This window comes from Aegilops tauschii, chromosome 2 (genome assembly GCF_002575655.3).
Source record: "Aegilops tauschii subsp. strangulata cultivar AL8/78 chromosome 2, Aet v6.0, whole genome shotgun sequence".
NCBI classification, from domain to species: Eukaryota; Viridiplantae; Streptophyta; class Magnoliopsida; order Poales; family Poaceae; genus Aegilops; species Aegilops tauschii.
This window is the reverse complement of record NC_053036.3, coordinates 495,575,461-495,584,917: the sequence shown is the minus strand read 5'-3', so window position 1 is coordinate 495,584,917 and position 9,457 is coordinate 495,575,461. Positions and strand designations below refer to the sequence as shown.

Below are 9,457 nucleotides of genomic sequence, written 5' to 3'. Positions count from 1 at the left end.
TCTTCTTTGACCAATGTCAGTCCAACCACACACTTGACCTCGTCCGCCTAACCCCTCTTTGCACAGTGCATCAACCCCTCGCGCGCGTCCGAAAACTCTCGAACCCGAACATGACTATCGTTACCGTTGGGTTCAGATCATCTCCTAACATCTATAAAACATCTCCGTTTTCTTGATTGGACTTACTAACCTATTTTTTCTCAGCCGTCCGATTCCGATCGTAGGGTCGTGATATCCCCTAACCTAAACTCATCTGATATAAATATCAGTCCAACCCTAGCCTAACCCTATTCCCCTCATTTGCGCCGCCACCCACTCCCTCGGGATCCTTCCCCGACCAGCCTCCACCTTCCTCGGGATCTCCTCCCGATCCAACCAGCAACTGCCTCCACCCTCTTCCCTCGATTCCCCGTCGCTCCAATCACCAGCTCCCTCTGTCTCTTGCCCGAGGCTCCAAGCTTCCCTGCCTCCACGAACACGAGCGCCCATGGCCTTGTGTCCCTGCCGTCCTAGCAACATCAGCAACAACCTCGCCAGAGATGAGATCCCCGCCGTGTCCTGCTCCCTTCCTTCCCCATCTGCTCTCTCTTTTTCTCTCTCTCACGCTGCTCTCTCTCTCTGTTGGCCTCGTAGCGCCGCCGTGGAGGCCCCAGCTCCAACCCGTAGCAGCTGCGCTGCCGGAGTCGCCATCACCTCGTCCCCTCGCCCAGCTCCACCGGCGACCAGAGCCACCTCGTCTCGCGGCCTCCTCTGCTTCTCCTCGAGCCCGCAGCAACAGCCCAACCGCGAGCCTCCCCACGCCAGCCCGTCTCCTCCTCCTCTGCTCCGGTCGTCCTCGCAGTTTTCCAGACGCCCGAGGCCGTGCCTCCTCTCCCTTCTCGGCTCGATCCCAGGGGCAGCCACCACCTTGCCGTTCCCCTGCCTTGGCCTCGCGACCCCGCGCCTCCCTTCTGCAGCCCGTGCAAGCCACCAGGAGGCGGGCACCCGTGCTGCACAGGAGCCCCCGCGCCTGTATCTCACCGCCGTGTCACTCGTCCGAGCTCCGGCGAGCCCAGCCACCTGGACCGTACCCCGTCGACCCCTGCAGCAGGACCAGGTCACAACGCCCTGCCCTTCACCTCTCCCTTCTGCTCTATTCTCTCCTCACCGTAACCTCTCTCTCCCTCTCCAGGAACTTCTCCACGGCGCCATGGCCGCCATCGTTGCGTCCCGCCTCGCCGTCGATCCGGCTGGATCTGGACGGGAGCATGCTCCTCCATTCGTTCCTTGCGCCCACAACGCCAAAGTCCATCATGCCCAGCCGCCGGCGCTTGAACCTGCTCCCTCCTCTGTTCTTCAGTAACGAGAGCAGCAGCAGTTCGCTTGTCCCGCGCGTTGACCGCGCCACGCCAGCACCTGGGCCGCGTCCCGCGAGCCGACCCAGCAGCTGCATCCTGTCGGCCTGCTGCTACCTCTCCACAGTTCTGGGCTGAGGCCCATGGTGAGCAGCACCCCCAGCCCCTTCTCTTTGTTCAGCCCAGCAGTGCTCCAGATTCAGCCCGCTGCTATTTTTTTTTCCTATCAGTGAATTTCCTAATTATCCAGAGAACGCTGTTTTACAGAAAAACCCTCTTGTTCATGCATTTAATAACTCAAGAACCATGCATCAGAATTAAACAAAGTATATATGTAAAATGTCTAGAATTTCATCTAGTTTCATAATATGCTGCTTTCATCCATGTTTAAAATGTTTAAATTGCTGTTTGGTTAAATTTTCTCAAATGCCATGCCAAAATGATTTATTTCCTAACTAATTAACCGTAGCTCCAAATTGAATAAACTTTATATGTAAATGGGGTAGAAAAATGCCTAGTTTAACATGGTGTACTTTATTTTTCTGTTTAACAACATTAAAATTGTGTTTAGGGCAGAACAGTACCTAATCTAAAATCTGGACATGAGGATTTTCCGGAATTGTTGTTTGTTGTTCCGGCCTCATTTAAACTTGCCTAAATAGTTAGTTTATTTATGCTTCACCCTCTTGCCATGTTAATCAACATTTAATATTGTTGGGTACACAAACGAGAGAGAACTAAATATTTGATGTGGTGTTTCGTCAATATTCAACTCGTTGCATATTGAGCTCCACTTAATTTGTAGTATTGTTTGTTGCATTTTGCCATGCCATGCCTCATTAAATCGGACATGCATCATACTTGATTGTGCATCATGCCATGATTATGCTTGGTTGTTTACCATGTTGATTGTTTCTTTCCGGGTTGCTTCTCTCGTTAGCTTCGGTTTCCTTCCGGAGTTGTGAGGATTCGTTCGACTACATCCGTTTGTCTTCTTCATGGACTCGTTCTTCTTCCTTGCGGGATCTCAGGCAAGATGACCATACCCTCGAAATCACTTCTATCTTTGCTTGTTAGTTGTTCGCTCTATTGCTATGCTGCGCTACCTACCACTTGCTATATCATGCCTCCCATGTTGCCATGTCAAGCCTCTAACCATCCTTTCCTAGCAAACCGTTGTTTGGCTAAGTTACCGCTTTTGCTCAGCCCTTCTTATAGCATTGCTAGTTGCAGGTGAAGATGAAGTTTGTTCCATGTTGGGACATGGATATTGTTGGGATATCACAATATCTCTTATTTAATTAATGCATCTATATACTTGGTAAAGGGTGGAAGGCTCGGCCTTATGCCTGGTGTTTTGTTCCACTCTTGCCGCCCTAGTTTCCGTCATACCGGTGTTATGTTCCTTGATTTTGCGTTCCTTATGCGGTTGGGTGATTTATGGGACCCCCTTGACAGTTCGCTTTGAATAAAACTCCTCCAGCAAGGCCCAACCTTGGTTTTACCATTTGCTACCACCTATCCCCTTTTCCCTTGGGTTCTGCAGACTCAAGGGTCATCTTTATTTTAACCCCCCCGGGCCAGTGCTTCTCTAAGTGCTGGTCCGAACTGAGTAGACTGCGGGGCCCCCTCGTGGAAACTCGAGGTCTGGTTTTACTCGGAGGATGTCTCATCCAGTGTTGCCCTGAGAACGAGATATGTGCAGCTCCTATCAGGATTTGTCGGCACATCGGGCGGCTTTGCTGGTCTTGTTTTACCATTGTCAAAATGTCTTGTAAACCGGGATTCCGAGACTGATCGGGTCTTCCCGGGAGAAGGAATATCCTTCGTTGACCGTGAGAGCTTATAATGGGCTAAGTTGGGACACCCCTGCAGGGTATAAACTTTCGAGAGCCGTGCCCGCGGTTATGTGGCAGATGGGAATTTGTTAATATCCGGTTGTAGAGAACTTGACACTTGACTTAATTAAAACGCATCAACCGCATGTGTAGCCGTGATGGTCTCTTTTCGGCGCAGTCCGCGAAGTGAACACGGTTTTGGGTTATGTTTGACGTAAGTAGGAGTTCATGATCACTTCTTGATCATTACTAGTTGACGACCATTCCGTTGCTCCTCTTCTCGCTCTTATTTGCGTATGTTAGCCACCATATATGCTTAGTGCTTGCTGCAGCTCCACCTCACTACCCCTTTCCTACCCTTAAGCTTAAATAGTCTTGATCTCGCGGGTGTGAGATTGCTGAGTCCTCGTGACTCACCAGATACTTCCAACCAGTTGCAGGTGCCGATGATACCAGTGCAGGCGATGCAACCGAGCTCTAACGGGAGTTCGACGAGGAACTTGGTCATTACTATGTTTCGTTTCCTGATGATCAGTACTGGAGCCCAGTTGGGACGATCAGGGATCTAGCATTTGGGGTTGTCTTCTTTTATTTTGGTTACGTAGTCGGACCTATGTGTGTTCTCTGATTGATGTATGATTTATTTATGTATTGTGTGAAGTGGCGATTGTAAGCCAACTCTTTATCCCATTCTTGTTCATTACATGGGATTGTGTGAAGATGACCCTTCTTGCGACAAAACCACAATGCGGTTATGCCTCTAAGTCGTGCCTCGACACGTGGGAGATATAGCCGCATCGTGGGCGTTATAGGAGGAGGCTCCCTGGAGAAGAGGATGGCGTCGACATCAACCCATAGGAAGACGATGATGCCTGTGTTCTAGGAACACGGGTACCCAGACTTGCCTGCCTGCGGTCCACGGCGTGGCTTCATCGACGGCCTGGTACGGCCCAGCTTCAGCATCAACAACTCAAGACCCTCGCGAGGCGGACAACACCAAGACCTCCACGAGGAGCGGCCTCCTCAGGCTGGCTCCCGAGGAGCAGAGATTTCTATGCAAGCCTCACCTCGCGAGGCTTTGGATGACGTGAGCCATGACGACCAAGGCCAGACGGGCGCCGGCGGGCGTAGTGCAGCAGTTTCCTCTTTGGTGCTAAAGAGGCAAGCGCAGGCACGGAGTCCCGAGGCATCAGCCAAAGGTTTCCATTCCGGTGCAACAAGACCAAGACTGCCAGGATGGCAGGACAGAGGTCATCGCCGAGCCCACCACGGCGTCACGACCAGAGGCTTTTGTAGGCGAAGACTACTTTTGTCAAGATAACTTGTACTAGTTGTCTCCCTTCAAATTTGGCCGTTGTGGATCCCTTCCCGCCTTCATTTGGGAAGAGGAAAAAGGCCGCTATAAATAGGGCTTAGCCACCACCGTAGAGAGGGGCGGATCGAATCCATTCCATCCTCACACTCACCAACTCACCGGATCACAAGAACACGCCTCCTCCTGAGGTTGTTCTCCCATTGTACTAGTTCATCCTCAGCCTGTCGAGGCCAATCCACCACAAAGCAAGAGTAGGGTTTTACACCGCAAGGTGGCCCGAACCTGGGTAAACTGCTGTGTCCCCTTTCCTTTGAGTTCGTCGAGCTAGGCCGTGAGATTGGGAAGTAGGCAGACTGGGGAGGTTGAGTTCTTCGCACACACCCCAGAGTTCGAACCTCTCAAGGGTCTACGGAACCCGAAATCTAACATTTGGCATGCTAGGTAGGGGTGCATCGGAGCCTTTCTTCCTCTAGTCGATTCGCCACCGTTTCGCCGTCCCCATGGCTGACGCTCATCGAGCTCGTGCTGAGCGCCGGGCCGCCCTTGGCGCCCGCGTTGCTCAGACGGCACCGGCGGGCGACGACTGCCCTCGCCGTCCCCCATCACCAGTGGCGAACGCCACCATCGGCTCTGCGGGCCATGAGCAGCAGGCTTCGTTGCTGCATCCTTCTGTGCGGCGGGACGGCCGCACCGCCACCCCGTCGCTGACTCCGGCCGCTTCATCTTCCCATGCTCGTCGAGGTCTGGCGAACGTGCATGCTGCGTTGCTCATGGCGCGCGAGCTCCTGCCCTACCGCCCACCGACGACCTCTACGAGGACTGGCTGGACCGCATCGCCGAGCTCGTCAGCGCCGCCAGAGAGTCTCCTGCACCATCTCGCTCGCTGCCTCACCCGCTGCCTGCCGTGGGTGACGTATGATACGTCTCCAACGTATCTACAATTTTTATTGTTCCATGCTATTATATTATCTGTTTTGGATGTTTAATGGGCTTTAATATGCTCTTTTATATTATTTTTGGGACTAACCTATTAACCGAAGGCCGAGTGCTAGTTTATATTTTTTGCCTATTTCAGTGTTTTGCAAAAAAGGAATACCAAACGGAATCCAAATGGAATGAAACCTTCGCGATGATCTTTCTTGGAATGAAAGCAATCCAGAAGAGTTGGAGTTGAAGTCTGGAACTCCGCGAGGCGGCCACGAGGCAGGAGGGCGCGCCCCCACCCTCGTGGGCCCCTCGGAGCTCCACCAACATATTTCTTTTGCCTATATATACTCTTATAACCTAGAAACATCAGAGGGAGCCACGAAACCACTTTTCCACTGCCGCAACCTTCAGTACCTGTGAGATCCCATCTTGGGGCCTTTTCCGGCACTCTGTTGGAGGGGGAATCGATCATGGAGGGCTTCTACATCAACACCATAGCCTCTCCGATGAAGTGTGAGTAGTTTACCACAGACCTTCGGGTCCATAGTTATTAGCTAGATGGCTTTCTCTCTCTTTGGTTCTCAATACAAAGTTCTCCTCGATGTTCTTGGAGATCTATTCGATGTAATACTCTTTTGCGGTGTGTTTGCCGAGATCCGATGAATTGTGGATTTATTATCAAGATTATCTATGAATAATATTTGGTTCTTCTCTGAATTCTTATATGCATGATTTGATATCTTTGCAAGTCTCTTCGAATTATCGGTTTAGTTTAGCCTACTAGATTGATCTTTCTTGCAATGGGAGAAGTGCTTAGCTTTGGGTTCAATCTTGCGGTGTCCTTTTCCAGTGACAGTAGGGGCAGCAAGGCATGTATTGTATTGTTGCCATCGAGGATAAAAAGATGGGGTTTATATCATATTGCTTGAGTTTATCCCTCTACATCATGTCATATTGCTTAATGCGTTACTCTGTTCTTATGAACTTAACACTCTAGATGCATGCTGGATAGCGGTCGAGTAATAGTAGTAGATGCAGAATTGTTTCGGTCTACTTGACACTGACGTGATGCCTATATTCATGATCATTGCCTAGATATTCTCATAATTATGCGCTTTTCTATCAATTGCTCGGCAGTAATTTGTTCACCCACCGTAATACATGCTATCTTGAGAGAAGCCACTAGTGAAACCTATGGCCCCCGGGTCTACTTTACATCATATAAGTTTCCGATCTATAATTCTAGTTTCCTATTTATTTTATTTTGCAATCTTTACTTTCCAATCTATACAACAAAATACCAAAAATATTTATCTTACTATCTTTATTAGATCTCACTTTTGCGAGTGACCGTGAAGGGATTGACAACCCCTTTATCGCGTTGGTTGCAAGGTTCTTGATTGTTTTTGCAGGTACTAGGTGACTTGCGTGTTATCTCCTACTGGATTGATACCTTGGTTCTCAAAAACTGAGGGAAATACTTACGCTACTTTGCTGCATCACCCTTTCCTCTTCAAGGGAAAACCAACACATGCTCAAGGGGTAGCAAGAAGGATTTCTGGCGCCGTTGCCGGGGAGATCTATGCTCAAGTCAAGACATACCAAGTACCCATCACAAACTCTTCTCCCTCGCATTACATTATTTGCCATTCGCCTCTCGTTTTCCTCTCCTCCACTTCTAAACGATTTTCAAAAACCTTTGCCTTTTTCTTTGCCTCTCTTCCGTTCACCTCTTTTCGCTTGCTTCTTGTGTGCTTGTGTAATGGATTGATTGTTTGTCACGATGGCTCAAGATAATACTAAATTGTGTGACTTTTCCAATACCAACAACAATGATTATATTAGCACTCTGATTTCTCCTATTACCGATGCTGAATCTTGTGAAATTAATGAAGCTTTGTTGAATCTTGTTATGAAAGATCAATTTTCTGGTCTTCCTAGTGAAGATGCCGCTACCCATCTAAACAACTTTATTGATTTGTGCGATATGCAAAAGAAGAAAGATGTGGATAATGATATTGTTAAACTGAAGCTATTTCCGTTTTCTCTTAGAGATCGTGCTAAAACTTGGTTCTCTTCTTTGGCTCAAAATAGTATTGATTCATGGAATAAGTGCAAAGATGCTTTTATCTCTAAGTATTTTCCTCCCACTAACACTGGTGCGCGCCGGTCCTAAACAAACGGTTTAAAACCCCTTTCCGCGACGGCATTTGGAACCGTCGCCAAGTGAGTGTGGGCGATAGGGGGGGTCCTTCCCACACGACCCAGAAATCGTCGGGGATAGGCCCTCGTGGGACCCAGGCGATCGAGCGAGGCATGGAAACCCAATCATCTCCGTAGATATGTACATCCCACACGGTGAATCCCAGAAATCATTTCCGTAGGTATGTACATCCCACACGGTGAATCCCAGAAATCATTTCCGTAGGTATGTACATCCCACATGGTGAATCCCAGAAATCATTTCCGTAGGTATATACATCCCACACGGTGAATCCCAGAAATCATTTCCGTAGGTATGTTCATCCCACACGGTGAATCCCAGAAATCATTTCCGTAGGTATGTACATCCCACACGGTGAATCCCAGAAAATCATTTCCGTAGGTATGTACATCCCACACAGTTCTTTGTGTGGAAACATGTGTGCAAGGTGGCCTAACGCAAACAGTTCGCTGCCGGAAGCTATGTGTGATTGTTAGTTGATCGAACACGCCTACTTTCTAGAAACCGTGCGGGTTGTTTGAGTTCATCGCCCACGGTGCTGTCTGAGTAACTGTTTGCAATAGAAAACCCCAATAAGCAGGGTAATTAGCCTATTATTGATAATCCATGTACTAATCAAACTGATATTTCTTATAAAACACGCCAGATATTTCATATCCGTATAAAAGCAACCGGGATTTCATAATCGAAGTACATCAGATAGCTTCGGCACTCAGTTACCCCATTACACAGCAGCACCAAGCTTCAGATGCAGCATCAAAAACCTTTTGAAAGTAGCATCATACACGGTAAATAGACAGATGAATCTCATCTGGGAAACTGCAGAAGCGGAAGGCAAATATTGAGCCTTCAGTGATGTTGAATGTCCTTGCAACTTTAGGCCAGTGGCTATGGATAATTGCCCGCCCAACCTTCGTCCTCTTCAGCAAGACTTCAATATTGTACCGTGGGTGTTGAATGAATATCTTCCTCACCTCTTGACCATGCAGGTGGTTTGAGAGGTAATCATCGGTGAACTGCTTTGAAAAGAATTGAAAACAAAGCTATGCATAAATCGCTGTTGTAAATTTTGAAATGGCGCAAGGGGTAAAAACAAGGTAAAAGAGTTGGTACCATCCTATAGTTGACTGATGTCTTCTTCATTGTGCAAACAAAGATCTTGCTATTATTCGTCGCAAGTTTCTTCATCCTAGCAATCTTTCTGAGTTTCTTGACTTGACTGATATTCATGGACATCTCATTTCCCCATATGCAAAATGGGTCGAACAGTGGGTCTAAGCCTCTGACAGCAGGACCTACATGTGCAAGACTAAATTGTAAGAAACCTAAATATTAGAATGATTCCTACAACTCCACAATAATATGCTATTAGCCAAAGGACCCTGCTTGAACAAACCTCGATGGTAAACCGAAGTGTCTCCCATTGTTTCCCTGCAACACGCATAAGGAAGATCTTGATCAGGTTAACTGAGAGTTGCCATACTATCAGTAGAATATGTATTGAGTACAACCAAATTCAATTGGTGTCACATGCATAACAATACAAAATTCTACCCACAGCAAATGAAAATCAAATTGCAGAACTGAACCAAACAGTTAAATGGACAGCAGACCAAATGAACCAAAATAGTTAACTGAGCACGACATTGCAGAATAGAAACATGTACTAGAAGATAAGACAGTTAACAAAACAAAGAATGCTTGAGAACAGTACTACGAAATGTAGCAAGTGTTGGACCAAAGTGTTAACTGAACATTACATTTCAGAGGACCAAACTGTTAATTGAACATCAGATTGCATATTAACATTACAGAAGAC

At 47.9% G+C, this 9,457-nt stretch overlaps 1 non-coding gene across 1 annotated transcript; it reads left to right on the top strand.

The window, feature by feature from the left end:
- Positions 1-289: 289 nt before the first annotated feature.
- Positions 290-6,131, top strand: LOC109786220 (uncharacterized). Its single transcript, XR_012203164.1, has 3 exons — positions 290-1,096; positions 1,172-1,480; positions 2,275-6,131. It is a non-coding gene; the product is annotated as an uncharacterized protein (transcript).
- Positions 6,132-9,457: the final 3,326 nt, after the last annotated feature.